The sequence below is a fragment of the Chiloscyllium punctatum genome, unplaced genomic scaffold, assembly GCF_047496795.1.
Source record: "Chiloscyllium punctatum isolate Juve2018m unplaced genomic scaffold, sChiPun1.3 scaffold_326, whole genome shotgun sequence".
Lineage (NCBI taxonomy): Eukaryota > Metazoa > Chordata > Chondrichthyes > Orectolobiformes > Hemiscylliidae > Chiloscyllium > Chiloscyllium punctatum.
Genome location: NW_027310060.1, coordinates 54,687 through 72,458, shown reverse-complemented (window position 1 = coordinate 72,458; position 17,772 = coordinate 54,687). Strand labels below are relative to the sequence as shown.

At 45.0% G+C, this 17,772-nt stretch overlaps 1 long non-coding RNA gene across 1 annotated transcript in view; it reads right to left on the bottom strand.

Moving 5' to 3' along the window:
• Window positions 1-246: 246 nt before the first annotated feature.
• LOC140472435 (uncharacterized) overlaps window positions 247-17,772 on the bottom strand; it is a 33,681-nt gene continuing 16,155 nt past the window's right edge. Inside the window, exons 4-5 of the long non-coding RNA XR_011957641.1 lie at window positions 6,746-6,875; window positions 247-6,210 (exon numbers count right to left, since the gene is read on the bottom strand). This is a non-coding gene — a long non-coding RNA (uncharacterized lncRNA). The remainder of the gene's footprint in view (window positions 6,211-6,745; window positions 6,876-17,772) is intronic.

Genomic DNA, 17,772 nt, shown 5'->3' with positions numbered 1-17,772 from the left:
TTCTTTATAGATAGTGGTGAGTGTGTGGAATGCACTGCCAGTGGTGGTAGTAGATTCAGATCCATCAGGGACATCTAAACGACTCTTGGATAGGCACATGGATGATAGCAAATGAAGGGCATGTTGGTTAGTTTGATCTTAGAGTTGGATAAAATGTCGGAACAACATCGTGGCCAAAGGGCCTGTACTGTGCTGTACTGTTCTATATTCTATGGATTGAAATTAACAATTATTTTATATTAACAACATATAGATTTTCAAAACTCTATTAGCATACTTAAGAATAATGATAAATTTCATCTTGTTATTTGACTGTGCTATCTGCAGAAATGAACGGAATTATTGCAGGGAAAAGTAATTAGGATTTTCTAAAATTATAAAGCTGGAATTACACAGATCATTCAAATGAGCAAAAGTCATATTTTTGACTGTGCGCATTGCATCAGAAATAATGGATTCTTTTGTAGGTGTGATGATTGGAAATAAAGTGGATTTTTATATTACTGTACAGGTACTAGGGAAGATTGGATTAAATTCAAATATAAACTTCACTGTAGTTGTTAGCAAGACTAAACTAAAGCATACTATAATTATTGTCATGCAAATGCATTAACAGTTACTGTTAGAATCCTGAAAAAAGGATATATTGCACCATTTTTCAAAAAGTCAATAAATTAAATTGTGAACCTCCGTACACTTGTTACCCAGGCCAATTATTATGCAATTATTGTAATGGTAATGACTTGATAACTAATGCTAAAACCTAAACAGATAAATTGGTTCAATACTTTATCAGCACGTTCCTCTGAAATTGATTGGATATTTATGAAGATCGGTAAACTGAGGGACAAAATATTGATTGATTGAATTGAAGGAAAAAATGAGACAGTGTCTATTGAGCAGGATTGTTTTTGTTTAAAAATGCAGTTGATGCAAGAATAGTATATTTTCCTCCATTGGTTTTCTTGTAGATACATTTGTTTTTAAATTGTCATGATTCAAGGTTGAGACACTTGTGTCAGAGTCTGCAGAGGGGAGATTGAGAGAGTAAGAAATTCTGAAAAAGCAGAAAGGAAAGGAACTGGCGAGCAGAGGAGCTCCAACTGTAGTGTCTCACCCTGCTAACATCTTATTGGGTGATTTGGAACGCAGTCTAGTCAAGCAACAAGCTGACACAGTCATACGCACAGAATCATAGCTTACAATGCCCTAGACACTATCGTCACCATCCCTGTCTGTCCTGTCCCACCGGCAGGACATGGATGTAACTGAAATGCAGGAACATGCAGGGTAATGGACTAAGATCTGCAGAATATGATCAGTGTGATTTATTTGACATTTCTCCAGAATATTAAACTCCAGTACAAATTGAAAAGTTACTAGCGCCATCAGACTTGAACTACAAATGTCAGAAAAAGAAATATCAGATATTTACAGCACACTTGGCCAATCCTGGGTATGTGTTGGCTGTAATAGAACTCCCCAGGCTTTACAGATTTTTGTACTCACCATTGAGAGCAACGATTTCAGACTGAACTCTGCCCTCTATGCTTTTATAATCTGTTTTTAACATGTTACTTTGGCAGCTGGACACCTTGTTTCCTTGTTTCTTTCCCAGGTCTAACTCCATTCCCCGTGGCCTTGAGGGACGACCATTTCTGCTATTTAATCTCTCCTGCCTTCCCCCATGTGACAGACTGTCTTTATATCCTTGTCTCACCCCCACCTTGCTCACAACCTGTTACATTTCTGATGGTTCCCAGACCTCTGTAACTTTCACTGCATCCCCTGGGTGAATGGCGCGAGTTTTGAATTCTCTTCCTCCTGAGATAATCAGATTTTTTTCCGGTTGCGGTGTCCCCCAGATTTTATTTTGAAAAGCAGAGCATTTCTGTCAGAGTCAAGTATTTGTGAGCCTTCATCCACAATTCCTAGCATTTGGATGTAATTTGTGACCCTCCCACAGATGTGTAACGTTACTGGATTGGACATGCTAACATGGTTGCAGTGTGCAATTTAGGTGGGTTGGGCTAGCCATGGTTAATGTGTGGTTATTGCGGTAGCGTGGGTGAGCAGGTCATTGCAGACTCGATGGGCCGAATAGAGTCTTTCTGCACCCACGGGATTCTGTGATTCTAACTAATTGTGATTGTTGTCATGTTTTCCTCATGCCAGGTTCATTCAACTCAGATACATATGCTTCCTTTATGATTCTGTGGGTGCTCACTCACTCATTTCCTTCAGTTTTACATCAATTTCACACTGTATGTGAGGGTGGGAATGGATTTGTAAATATAAATACTCCAAACGAAGCCCCTCACAGGTCGGGAACTGTTTCTGCTACTTTCATCACTCACAAGGAAGCGGAAAATAAAGGTTCAGTCACAAATCTTACAGGAACATTAACGGTTATAATCACCAGGAATGGCTGAACAGCTCAAAACGCTTTTCACAAGAAAAGAGGACACTGAGAGACAACCTGTTACAAGTAGAAAGCTTTGTGTCTGTGTTTTCAGAGATTTGAGGTTGAAATTATTGGGTTGGAAGCATGTTTCATTGCCCCAGATCATCAAAGGTGCTGTCTAAATGTGCATCTTTCTTTCTATCTGTCTGAGTTAACAATCAGATGGACAGGTCAATGTCTGAGTGTCTTACCAAATCGCTGATTGAAACTGTCTCCGCCCACAAACTCAGGTGCCTCACCACTCACTGGGTCATGGAGAAACTCTGCGGTTACAATGAGAGCTTTATTTGCTGTCACCTTTCTTCATGCTTCCGCCTCATCCCCACTTCCCTTCATTAAATCCCAGCTGCCTCTAGTCCACCCACATGGGCATGTTGAAGAGCATGACAGGAGATTGGATTGAAACCGAGAGTTCAATAGCCCGAATGAAATAGGAAGAAGGAAATAACCGGTGATTGTGGATCCCAGGGGATCCAGACTCCAGGATTAGTCCTTGTGGGCATTCCTGCAGTAATACACGACAGCATTCCATGATGAGAGTTAAACCCGGGTGGCAGTGGAGGGAGCCACTGAACATGAGCAGGTTTAGTTCAAACACAGGAGGTTTGTTCAGTCGGTAACAGTGTGTTAGACATGGAGGGGAAGGGAGCAGTGAGGGGAAATGTTGCCACAAGCTGACAATGGTTAACTTTCATTGGAACAGGAGGAGGCCATTCAGCCCCTCAACTCTGCTCTGCCATTCATGATGATCATAGCTGATGTGTGACCTAACGTACAATTTTCAAAACCCTCTAATTTCATCAATAAACTCCTCTGCAACAGACAAGAGGAGTATTGGAAAACTAAACATCTGCAAATGCTGGGAAATCAGAAAAAAACCCACAAATCGCTGGAAAAATTCAGCAGATCTGCCAGCATCTGTGGAGAGTGAACCTTTCAGGACCAGTGACCGGTCAGGTGACCAGCTGCAGCTGACCATTCTGCATCTTCTGGAACACACTCTGGAACAGGTTCTGGTGTGAGATTGTCAATAATAACTGAGAGAAACAGGAGTACGGGCTCAATCAGAATAAGGAATTCACTTAACCCTCCCAGTGGGACACTCACTGACACAGTCACACTGCGGAGAGGCCATTCACCTGCCCGACGTATGGGAAGGGATTTACTCGATCTTACAACCTGCTGAGGCACCAGAGATGGCACAGTTGGTTCAGACCCTTCACCTGCTCCATCTGTGAGAAAGGATTCATTCAAATCTCTCACCTGCGGAGACATTGCTGCATTCCCACCGTGGAGAGGCCATTCACCTGCTCAGTGTGTGGGAAAGCATTCATCAGTCCTCTGACCTGCTTAAACACCAGCGAGCTCACTCTTGGGAAAGATCATTCACTTGTTCCCAGTGTGGGGGGAGATTCACTCAAATACAGGACCTGCGGAGTCCCCAGTGAGCCCACACAGGGGGAGAGGCCATTCAGATGGTCAGTGTGTGAGAGAGGATTCAGTGATTCATCCTGCCCCACTGAGACCCCAGTGAGGCCATACAGGGGAGAGGACATTCAGATGGTCAGTGTGGGAGAAGGGATTCAGTGATTCATCCCACCCCCTGAGACCCCAGCGTGTTCACACTGGGTAGGAGCTGTTCACCCCTATGTGTTACAAGGGATTTGCTGCGTCTTCAACCCGACTGAGAGCCCAGTGAGTGCTCACAGGGAAGTGGTCATCCCCCTGCTCCATGTGGACTGCAGGACTCTGATTCTGATGTTACTGTCCATCAGAGTCAGGAGTGGACCTTGTACATGATGACACTGCTGGAGTATTGATGTTGTTGATAACCACATTTACTGGGCTGGAGGTGACTGAACTTACATTGCCACTTTCTGAACCTCAGGATGTCTCTCTAGGCAGTAAGTCTCCACAAACAGCAATGTGACAATAAACAGGTATCATCTGCTTTGATTTAAATTGTGACTGTAGCACGGCTGCTTCACAGCATCAGGTACAAGGTTGGAGTCCAGCCTTGGTCAACGGCCTGTGTGGAGTTCCCACATTCTCCCCATGATAGTGTGGGTCCCCTCCAGGTGCTCTGGTTTCTTCCCACAGTCCAAAGATGTGCAGGTCAGGTGGATCAGTTGTGCTAAAATGACCACAGGATCCAGGATTGTGCAGTCTAGGTGGATCAGCCATGGGAACTGCAGTGTTACAGTGCTCTGGGCATGATGTTCTTCGGATGGTCGGTGGGGTTTGATGGGCCAATGCTCTCCTTCCACACTGTAGGGATTTTATTCTATGATTGAGGATAAAGGCTACACAGCAGGGTGTCCTTGGAGAAGAAGCATGTGGTGTGCATCAGTGCTCTGGATGCCTTTAGATGGAGGTGGGCACCGCAGGGGATACAGTGCTTTATCTCCACCACTGCCCCCTCCTCACAACTCTGATTTAATCCCTTCTCACTCTGTCACTTGTAATGGTTTGCTTGGCCTGTAATGGGCTTTGTTTGGAAATATTTATTTGGTTACACCAATGGTTTACTGCTGTTAATTATATGTCTAGATTAGAGTGGTGCTGGAAAAGCACAGCAGATCAGGCAGGATCCAAGGAGCTGGAAAATCAACGTTTTGGCGAGAGGCCTTTTCCAGCACAACCCTAATCTAGGCTCTGGTTTCCAGCATCTGCAGTCCTCACTTTTGCACTGCTGGTGATTATATGTTAACCAAAAGCAAAATGGCATAATGATGATTTTGATGGTGGGAAGGTCGCTGTGATCACATTTCTGGGTCGGAGAAATAGGGAAAAAGAACGCTTCACAGCTCACAGAACGAGAACTGAAAAGCAGTTAAATCAAACCAAAGGTTCAGATAAGGAGGGAATATTTCCCTGGAGTTTGAGGAACTGGAAAGTGATGGTGTCTGGGAACAGACAGGATTTTGTTTTACAAAGGTTGAAAACTTTAAAACTGTTATATTCAGACAGTTTAATTTATTTTCTTTAATTTTATTTGCTGTGCAAAAAGCTTTTACGACATTTTAAAACCAAAATTTACAAACCTTGTTTTAAAGATAAATGTTAAATAAAATCCATCAAACCATCCATCACTGAAAACTGTTGTGGAAGTGCAATCTTCTGGAGATTCCCTGCCCACTTCTTCCTACCCGGGCTCCATGGCTATATACATACCTGGGAGATAGCAGCAGGAGGAGACCATTCAGCCTTTCAATCCTGCTCCACCATTCAATGGGAAACAGCTGACCATCCAGCTCAGTCTCCTGTTCCTGCTCTGTTCCAATCCCCTTTCATGACGTTATCTCAAAGACTATATCTAAGTCCTCCTTTGGTTTCACTGTCTTTTGTTCCAGTGATGTTGCGGTGTTACTGTGTGGGTGTAGGAAGTGGTAATGTGATGGTGCTGCCTCCTGGACGATACACTCAGCGTCCCTCTTCATCCTGCAGGAACATCAATGGGTTTCAGCAACTAGAGATAGAAACCGTTTCCAGGATATGGGCATCACTGGCTCAGCCAGCATTTATTCCCCATCTCTCGTTACCATTGAGAAGATGGTAGTGAACTGCTGTCTTGTACCATTCACAGTCCATTTGGCACAGAGAGACCGACAACGCTGGGAGAGAGAGTGTTGCAGGATTTTGGCCGAGTGATTCTCCATCTTTGGTTCTTCAAATGTTGTTTAATCTAATCACAATCTGCACATGATTTTGAGATTTCAGTCTGCAAATCTTCACCATCTAGCACCCTGAATAAAGGAATATGTACAGATTAGAAATTCAGAGCTGACTATTCTAATTTCTCTGGAATATCTTTTTCCCCTTTCTTCCCCCGAAGCTGTAACCCTCCAGACCACTTACTCTCTCCCACCGTTCTGACTCTGCTACCCCCTAATGTACACCCTCCCCATTCCCATGGAGTAACTGATAAACAGATCCATGCCACCACTTCCCGTCCCTGGTTAGACTCTGCACCCTTTCTGGGTTCACTTCCTTTCCCTTCAGTTGCTGCAAGTCAATAATGTAACAGCAGAATGAAACAGACGGAAACAGAAAGGGAGGTGGCAGATCCTGGACAGAAGAGGAACCTTCAGGCTGGGAGAATGGGTCAGATCCTTCTTCGTTCCTCATTAGTTGATTCCCATCATTGCAATGAGTTGGGGATGGAGGATGGTCCTATATGGATGTGGTGACACTGACCCCTCAACAGATCAATACTATGAGCAGATGCATTCCTCCTCCAGCCAATCACAGTGTGAAATACTTTCTGCAAAGTATACTTACCCAAAGCACATGCTGCAAAATCGGCCCACTTTCTGTACATGTACAGTGCCAGGTTTCCCCACACACGTGTGGGCCCTGCTTCAGGGATTGTGGAAGTTGTAGTCCCCATGAAGCCACTGGAGCCCCGTCTCTGGAAAGTGAATGAAAAGTGTGGACTGGAGGGTGTTGTGTATCGGATCCACATTCAGACACACAGAACATATGGACCGCCACTGGGTTTTACTGAGACATCTGCTTCCACAACCTGATTTCTGATGTAAGGAATATAGATTTAGCCAACTGTGGAGTGGGGTGGTTAATAGGAGGAGCAGATTTTATGCAGAGGTGGCTCAATGGTTAGCATTGCTGACTCACATCGTCAGGGACCTGGATTTGATCCCAGCCTTAGGTGACTGTGTGGAGTTTACACGTTCTCCCTGTGTCTGTGCAAGTTTCCTCTGGGTGCTGCAGTTTCATCCCACAGTCCAAAGATGTGCAGGTTAAGTAGGTTGGCGATGCTAAATTCCCACAGTGTCCATGCCTGTGCAGGTTAAGCCATTAACTATGGGAAATACAGGGAATGGGTGAGACTGAATGGGATGGATTATAGGGTTGGTGTGGACTCTATGGACGATTACCCTGTTTCTATTCTATTCTCATGAAGAAGAATGTACCTATATCAATGTGCTGTGAATCTGTGAAATTTCCTATTCAAAATGCAGTGGATGCCAGGACAATGAGCAAATTTACTGAAGAGATACAGATGTTGAATTTGCAATGAGTTGAAGGGTGAGAGAGAGAGAGCAGGTGGGAAAATCCAGCTGAGACCGAGGTGAGCTCAATCATCACCGTATTAAATGGTGGAGCTGGTTCGAAGGGCTGCGTTGCCTCCCCTGTGCCCAGGGCTTATCTTCTTACAGTAATAACTGGTAAGTTGAATCCAAAACTCACCACCTTCACCAAAGGAGATTTTCGGAAAAAGCAGGATAGTCAGGTGGATTAGCGTTCCAAACTTAGATAGTGAGGAAGCGTGTAGGAGATAATGATTTTGCAATTTTAAACTAAGGTGAGTTAAATAATCACACAAGTTATCGTCCGACAGGTTTAATTTGATCATGATGAAGGAGCAATGCTCCGAAATCTAGTGTGCTTCCAATTAAACCTGAAGGACTATAACCTGGTGTTGTGTGATTTTTAACTTTGTACACCCCAGTTCAACACCGGCATCTCCAAATCATGTAAACTGAGGGGAGACGGTAATTTATGGTTTTAAACTGTGTAGTACATTCACACCGTCCAGAATACTCTGTTGTGAATATCTATCCTGTACTTAATTACAAAGCCAAGGTCTCTGGCGATGAAAACCAAAACACCCAGGAAACATCATCTCACCTCGTAATCTGATAAAAGACTTGTGATAAGTCTGGTTGAATTTCGAATACAGTTGGAAAGCGGGAAGATTAAATCCAATCCCACGCTCCTGTGCTAAAACAATAGGATGAGGCAGGAGTTGGCTAATGTAGACTGAAAGCAAAGACTTTAGGGTGGGACAGTTGAGAGACAGTGGAGGAATATCAAAGAATTTTTCAAACTGCTCAGCAAAAGTATATATCAGTGAAAAGGAAGGACTGTAGGAAAAGGAGTAATCTGCCCTAGGTGACTAAAGAAATAAGGGAGTTTATCAAACTGAAATAGAAAGCATTCAAATTGGCAAAGACCAAGGAGAATCGAGGAGATGAGAAAAACTTTAAAGATCAACAGAAAGCTAGATGGGATTGGGGGAGAAAAGTGATGAGTAGCTATCCCCAGGGCCAGAATAGCTGTTTATATTGCTAGAGGGGAACCTATTGTGTAGGGAACATATGGCCTCTGTAATTGTTGAAGCACTTAACTGTTACCATAGAGATAATCCTGATCAAGTTCAAAATCATAGCACACCCCAAAAGCTTGTACTTCCAAATAAACCTATTGGACTATAACCTGGTGATGTGTGGTTTTTAACTTTGCCCACCCCACTCCAATACCTGATCTTCCACATCAGAATCCTGACAGACAGCCCCACTGAAACTGAAGTGCCGGTCAGATATCTGACTGAGCCACAGGGGCGTGAGGGAGGGGTATGTGGTTTAACCACAAAGTGTTGAGCTGAACTCGACTTTTTAAACTGCCGTTGCCATGGAAATAATACTGAGAGACAGCGTCCATTGAAAACCACAAACCACAAAGGTATATTTTGGGAGCCATACATCGGAAAGGCAGGGAGTTACCTGATGCTGCCTGAAGGCGTTTTGCATGTACACTATCCAGGTAACTGCCATGTCTCATCAATAAAGACTCAAAGAAGACCTCTCAGAGTTCTGTGCCCAGTTATTCCTATCCAGCAGAGTTCAGGAATATGAGTACACAGCAGTCAGTCTTCACAGTGGAGGATACGAAGAACATGCCAGTAATTGATAAGGAAACTGAGGAAGGTGAGGAGCAAGGAACAATAATTATCACGAAAGTGTTAAAGCTAGGCAAGCTAATGGAGCGCAAGGTAGACAAGTCTCTTTGCCCTGATGGAATACATCCCAGGGTGCTACCAGAGATAGTGGGAGAAATAGTAAATATACTTGGAGTCAGAATCCTACAGCAGAGACAGGCCCTTTGGCCCAAACTGGCCCATATGCTAACCAGAATGTCCATCCATGCTAACCCCATTTCCCTGCACTTGGCCCGTCTGCTTCTGACCCTTTCCTATCCATGTATTTGTCCAAATGTCTTTTACATGTTGTTAATGCACCCACCTCAGCCACTTCCACTGGCACCTCATTCCAAATATACATACCACCCTCTGTGTAGAACTGTTGTCCCTCAGGTACCCTTTCATAATTTCTCCTCTGACCTTAAACTGATGCCCTCCACTCCTTGATTCCCTGGGAAAGAGACTGAGTGCATTCACCTTACCTCAGCATCTCATGTTCTTATACACATCCAGAAAAGATTCCCCTCTCTGTTTCCTCTGCTCTAAACAAAAAAAATTCCTCGCGTGTCCAACTTCTCCCTATAACTCAGACCCGAGCCCTGGCAAAAATTCTTGTAAATTTCTTCTGCACTTTTTCCAGTTTAATAACTGAAACCTACACTGCACTCATCACGTTTCCAGTGTCTCCCCATGGCACTGGAACCGACGTGACAATGTCAATGGATTACAGACCATGATCGAGAATTAATTCCTTTACTACAATCCCGTTTTCATAATTTTTTCCATGGTGCAGGCATCCTTGTGTCTGTCTGGTTGTATGGTTAATTAAAAAATTGTCCTCATACAAAACAAATCTGCAGCTTAATTGTTCCTGGGAAATATGCCATGATTTTTTTTTCAGACTTTTAACAACAAATGAACTCTCTCTCCACAGTCACCACTCTAACATGGACTTGGCTGTGTCTCAGTACTTTTCCAGTCACACTGACATTTGAAATATTCGCCCACGGACAGAATACACACCTTTCCTTCCACGTGAAAAGTCCAATGATATTCAGATCGGCACGGATCAAGTAACTATCAAAACTGAACATGGAGTTCAATTTGAATTTCTCATCCACAAATCCGCCATTTCAGTACACACAACAGAGAAAACAAGTCACCGCCATTAACACAGGATGGAAATTCATAAGACAATTATATAGTATTAAACTGTAGTTTCTTTGTTCCCCCAAAGCTTTAAATCTCCGTCTCACAATTGCTCTCTTCTGTGAACTGAAATCCAAACCAATCTCCTCACCCTTTTTCCTCCACAACCAGTTCTCACACACTCTCTCTTCTCTTTGAAATCAGCTACCTAGCTCCTGCCTGCAGACTAAGAACCAAAAAAAGGTTTCCTCCCAAAGTCCAAAGATGCGTAGGTCAGGTGAATTAGCCATGCTAAATTGCCCATAGTGTTTTGTGCATTAGTCAGAGGGAAATGGGTCTGTGTGGGTTACTCTTCCGAGGGTTGGTGTGGATTGGTTGGGCCGAAGGGCCTGTTTCCACACTGTAGGAATCTAATCTAATCAAATCAATGAATCTGACTCGGAGCCTCCTGGATGTTGGTGAATCCTATCCCCACCTCCCAGGTTTCCTTCCTGGTCAGAACCAAACTGATTTTTTTTCCCCCAATCTGGAACATTTTATTTATTTCCCCCACACAGACCCTCTGATGAAAGCCATCCTGTACATACTGGCCAAATCATATCTGATTGAACTAAGATGAACTAAATTAGAACTTTAATTACAGGCCCTTCTGTGTTCCTTTCCATAATATTCCTGAATCTTCACCCGAGTTCTGATAACTTTCTGCAAAATGCTCCCCCCACTGATAGCCGACCACTTGTCAGATATCAGGGCAGGGGCCATTTCCCTGGGTCCTGTTCCCAGAGGGAGGAAACTGCCAATGACAGATTAATCCCACACACGCACAGCCTCCCTCCTGGCACTGGCCCGCCCTGCACATACACCAACAATTGGCCAGCACTGCGCCAGTGCACTGTTCTCCCCTCCTGCCGCACATGCTCCAGATCACACACGAAGCTGGGTGATTGACAGCAGCAGCTGTCCAATAGGGTGGAGGGGGCAGGGCTGGATATTGTAAACAATGAATGAATGTGGAGAACACTGGGGGATGGACAGGTCAGTGAGGGACAGGAGCAGTGCAGCAGCAGGAGGGGATCCTGGACAAAGTGAGCAATGGGAGAGTCTGACAGGAGAGCAATGGGAGAAACTACAGGAAGGTTCTGTTGAGGCTCAGGCAGGGACAGCTGGGAGACATTATGGCCTGGTGGCTTGGGCACGTTTTCCAATCAGCCTTTTCAAAGATGCTGTTACTCAACTCTGAGGTCGATTGTCCTGGTTCAGAGGTAAGGACACAATTTCGTGGTGGGCTAGTGGATAGAAGGGAAGATTTTCTCAATCTCTCTCACATGGAAACTCCATGAGCTCCTCCCACTTACTGTCTATGGTGGGGATGGAGACAGAGCAGATGGGAGCGGGGTTAGGGATATCGGGACTGCCTTTCAAATGGAACTTACCTGTGTGGGTGATATTAACAAGACTCAACACACAGTCACTAACACAAACCTGATGTACATGAACTTTATCCAGAATATTAACACGCATAACGACACAGATCCCAATGTACAAAGTTAAGTCCTGGATATTAATCATGGCTTTGTGTATGAGAAATCACGTCTCATGTCCTTGAGTCATTTTTTTTGAAGTAACAAAGAGGATTCATGAGGGCAAAGCAGTGGAAATGATCTACATGGACTTCAATAAGGGGTTCAACAAGGTTCTCCATGGGAGACTGGTTAGCAAGGTTGATCTCATGGAATACAGGGAGAACTAGCCATTTGGATACAAACTTGTTCAAAGGTAGAAGATAGAGGGTGGTGGTGGAAGGTTGCTTTTCAGATTGGAGACCAGTGGGGTGTCACAAAGGATCGGCGCTGGATCCACTAATTTTCATAATTTATATCAATGATTTGGATGTGAATATAGGAAGTAATGTTAGTAAGATGACACCAAAATTGGAGGAGTAGTGGACAGTGAAGAGGATTACCTCAGCGTATAACGGGATCTTGATCAGATGGTTGAATGTGCTGAGGACTGGCAGGTGGAGGTTAATTTAGATAAATGTGAGGTGCTGCATTTTGGAAAAGCAAATATTAGCAGGATGTATACACTTAATGGTAAGGTCCTCGGGAGTGCTGCTGAACAAAGAGACCTTGGAGTGCAGGTTCATAGCTCCTTGAAAGCAGAATCGCAGATAGATAGGATAGTGAAGAAGGTGTTTAGTATGCTTTCACTTATTGGTCAGAGTACTGAGTATAGGAGTTGGGAGGACATATTGCAGCTGTACAGGACATTTGTTAGGCCACTCTTGGAATATTGTGTGCAATTCTGGTCTTCTTCCTATCAAAACAATATTGTGAAAGTTGAAAGTGGCCAGAATAGTATTACAAGCATGTTGCCAGGGTTGGAGAATTTGAGCTACAGGTAGACACTGAATACACTGTTTTCCCTGGAGCGTCAGAGGCTGATGGGTGACTGAAAAGAGGTTTATAAAATCAGTAGGGGCATGGATAGGTCTTTTCCCTGCGGTTGGGAGGAGACACAATGGGAAGTGGGAGATAGAGGGGGAAGACCGAGAGCGGAGGGTGACCGTTATTTTGTAGGTCCACAACACAACCCTGTTCCTGTTTTCTCCCTATCCCCTTCAATCCCTCTGTAGGGCTCAGAACAAGTGCACAGTCCCTGGAAAGTAGAGCTTCAGGGTGACCAAGTGCTGAAGGCTGCATTTGGGACGCTGACCTTTATTGGTCTGTGCACTTATCAATAAATAGACCTGGGTTCAATTCCACTGTCGTGGATTTATGTCTGTGGCCACAGATGCGCCTGTCTCTGGCCCTGACTACTGAATCGCCTGTCACTATGGGTCTGCCATTCTCCTTCCTCCAGTTCTGTGCAGCGGAGCTATCTGTGGTGTCATGAACCTGGCTGTTGCTGATTTCCCCAGAGAGTCCACCCCACTCGTATAGAACCCCAACCGCTGCACAATATCTGTTTGAGAAGGGGAATGATCACTGGGTTGTCCTGCACTTCCTTCCTGAGCCTTTTACTTGATCTGATGATCACTCATTCCCTATCTGCCTGTGTAACCCTCACCTGCAGTGTTACTAACTCACTAAACGTGCTGTCCATAACATTCTCAGTATCGCAGATTCTCAACAGTGAGTCCACTCACAGCTCCAGGTCTGAAAAACAGTTTCCCAGTAATTGCAGATGGGCACTCTTCCTGCACATATAGCCGTCACAGACACTGGAAGCGTCCCTTATTTCCCATATTGTGCAAGAGGAGCACACCACGGGTCTGAGGTATCCTGTCACAACGTCTCTCTAGTTTCAGCTTGTTACTCCCATTAAGAGAATATAAATGATCTAGCAACCTTCCTTCACTTCAAACATGTCCTTTATAATCAAAAGCCCCGATCTTTACTTAAGCTGACATTTTACACTTTTAGAATCTATTTTAAAGTAAACTTAGCAGGTATCACTTACAACTTGGCAGTTCCCATTGGGAACATGTGAATTTCTGAACAGCCTGAACTAAAACTGAAGCTGAACTTCACCTTCTCCCTGTCTCCCCTCCCTCTGTTTACACCCAACTCCAAAACGCACTCATTGAGCCAAGCAGCCCTCACAGTGCAGCCCTGTCATTTTCATGGTCTTCTCACACCTCCACTGCCCTCAGCCTCCTGTACTGTTCCAATGTATCTCAATGGGAGCTCAGGGACAGCACCTCATCTTTCAATTCAGCCCTTTGTAATCCCAGAGTCAACATGGACTTCAGCAGTTTCTGAATGAACAGACAGTTGTCAGAACCTGGGACATTTCACCTGAAATGGTGCTGGAATTTGAGTCCACAAGGAATTTTAATGAGAAGTTTGCAGGGAATTGAAAATAAGGAGTTTACAGGCTAACATCATGAAGTGGGTGACTGGGACAAAATCTGACATCTCTGAAAAAGAGACAAGGTGTAATTTGGATAAATCTGTGCTCCCTCTCAGGGCAATATCACCTTCCACAGCTGCAGGGCCCAGAATAGAGCACAAACCCAAAGGGTGATCCAACCACAAATTTGAATATCTTTCTGATTTTTGCTCGAAAATAAAAGATACTTTCCCACAGACAGAACAGACAAACCTTTCCCCTTTCCACAGTTAAATGTCAATGGTATTCAGATTCTGATGACCCTGCTGATTATAGAAAATTGCTTTTGAGATCCCTGTCTCAATTATTCTCAATTAATATCCTGTAAAATGAATTCAGAAAACAAAGCTCACAGTCAATGCAAGATGAATAGTGAAAGCAAACACTTCTCTTGGTATGTGTTTGATGTGTAAATGTTCCTCTTCAAATCACCCCTTCCCCACCCAGGAAGAGGACATGTCCATGTGCCTCGCTGTACCTTGCCCCAAGTAAAGATGGCGACCATAACCCAGGGCCTATCACTGACTGAGGCCCACAGCCGTTTTCCCATTTGCTGTAAACATGGGACCAAGAGTTTCTAATTCAGGCCTAACTACCTGTACAGAGTGAAATTAAACCCTCCCAATCTAAACTGGATCCAACTCCCATTTCCCGTTTCCTCCTCCTGCACATACCAAGGCTCATTCTAGGTATAATGACCCTCCCTCAGAACCGACGGAAGTTGGGAAAAATAGAATCCCTATGTGTGGTAACAGACCTTTTGGCCCAACAAGTCCACACCCACTCTCTGAAGAGTTTCTCAACCAAACCCATTCCCTGACCCTATTCTTCGACATTTCCCCTGACTAATGCACCTAACCTATACATCCCTGAACACTACGAGAAATTTAGCTGGGCCAATTCACCTAACCTGCATATCTTTGGACTGCAGGAGATAGGGATTAAAGAGTAAATAATAGGTGGGGACAGAGCCCAAAGAGAGACAGGAACATTTGGAAAGACAAAGGAGTGGATAACAATCTGGCTGGGAGGGTGCATAGCTGTTAATGGAGGGGACAGGAACCTGCGTCTGGCGGCATCTCAGTGGAGGTGCTGGAAATGGCAGCTGATGATCTACATTCTGCTGCAAAACAGACCCTGAACTTCCAGTTGCCTATCACTTTAACACACGAGTCTGTTCCCTGTCCAACATCTCTGTTTCATACTTACTGCAGTGTTCCAGTGAAGCTTGATGCAAGCTGGCAGAACACTCTAGAACACCCCATATTTCAAGGACTGCAATTTCCCCTTCCATGTGGTCAACAATACTCTCCAGTGTATCTCCACCACTTCCCACACCTCTGCCATTGAACCACACCTCTCCAACTGCAACAAGGATAGACCTCCCAGTCCTCACCTTCCACCCAGATACAACACATCATCCTCCACCATTTCCACCACCTACAATCAGATCCCACCAAATATATTTCCCTCTCCATTCGTTTCAGCATTCCACAGAGACCATTCCCTGTGAATTCCTAGTCAGATCCATGCTCCCCACTAACCCACCCTCCACTCCCAGCACCTTCATTTGTCAATGTAAGAAGTGTAAAACCTGTGCCCACACCTCCCCCCTCACCTCCAAAGGACCCTTCCACATCCAGCAGAGATTTTCCTGCACATCCAAACACCCCACCTATTATGGCCTTTGCTTTCGATGTGGCCTCTTGTCCACTGGGGAGTCAGGACACCAACTTGCGGAATGTTTCAGGGAACATTTCTGGGACACATGAACCAACCAACCCCACCATCCTGTGGCCGACCACTTCAACTTCCCCACCCACTCCGCCAAGGACATGCAAGTCCTGGGCCACATCCACCACCAAATCCCAGCCACCCGACGTCTGGAGGAAGAAAACCTCATCTTCCACATTGGGACCTTTTAACCACAGAATCAAGGTTTCCTCATCTCCCTTCCCCTGCCTTATCGCAGGTCCAACCCTCCAACTCGACACCACCCTCTTGAGCTGTCCCATATCTTCCTTTCCAATTATCCACTCCACCCTCTCTCCATTACCATCCACCTACATCTACCTATTGCCCTCCTAGCTCCCTTCTCACCAACCCCACACATCTCTCTTATTTATCTCTCAGCCCTCTTACTACTCCCCCTCCCCCTCTAATCCCGGCATTCCTGATGAAAGGAATATGCCCAAAACGTTGATTCTCTTGCTCCTGAGATGCTGCCTGATCTGCTGTGCTTTTCCAGCGCCACACGTTAACGCAAGCTGGAAGACAACACCTCATCTTCTACTTGGGGACCCTGCACCGCTCGAGCCCCAGTATCAAATTCAATAATTTTAGGTCCTGAACTCTCCAATGTCCTAGTGCCCTAGCCTCTTAACCCACATGCCAGGCCTTGTTATTACAGCCTACCATTACACATTAACTATGGTTAGTCACTAACAGTCCCCATAAACAGCTATTCACCCTCCCCCAGCCAGATCATTATCCACTCCTTTGTCCAATTGCTCCCATCTCTTTGGACTCTATCACCACCTATCATTTACTCCTTAACCCCTACCTTCTCCATATAAACCGACATTTCTTTTCAGTAACATCTGTTCTGAGGAAGGGTCAGCTGACCAAAGTTTTAACTCTGATTTCTCTTCACAGATGCTGCCAGACCTGCTGAGCTTTACCAGTCCCTTTTGGTTGTTGTGTGAGATTGACAGCATCCGCAGTTCTTTTGGTTCTAATTTACCAGGAATTTCTAATTCAGGTCTAGCAGCCTAAAACCGTGCATTTATAAACCCTCCTAGTCCACAATCGCTCCTTTTCTTCCCCAGACTTTGCAGACTCTCCCACTCCCTTCACACTCACTAGGTCCCCCTCACCGTGACACTGCGCCTGCACAGATCATGGCCACGTGTTGGCCTGCTGGACACACCCCAATTCACTCCCATTGGCTGGAGGATCACGCCAATTCTCCTATTGGTCTGAAGCTGCTGTCAATCACCCGAAACCCATTGTGACAGGCTCCTCTCAAGAGCATCGGATGCTGAGGGGAGAGAGCTTTATAAAATCATGAGGAGTATAGATGGGAAAAATAGACAAGGACTTTTCCCTGGGGTGGGGAAGTCTAGAAGGAGAAGGTGTAGATTTAAGGTGAGAGGGGAAAGATTTAAAAGGGACCCTAGATGCAACTTTTTTCACACTGAGATTGGTGCGTGTATGGAATCTTCCGTTCAGGGAAGTGGTGGAGGCTGGTACAATTACACCACTTGGCATCTGGATGGGTATGTGAATAGGAAGTTTGTAGAGGGATATGTGCCAAGTGTTGGCAAATGGGACTACATTAGGTTGGGATATCTGGTCGGCATGGACCAGTTTGACCAAAGAGTCTAATTCCATGCTGTAGGTGTCTATGACTCTGCCCTGGGATGAGCTTCATCATTCACAGTGAATGGTGCAGTAACACAAAGCACAGGGGTTTGGGGCTATTCAGCCCATTGGGGCTGTACTCTCTCCCTCTGGAGATGGTGCCAGTCTATCCCATCTC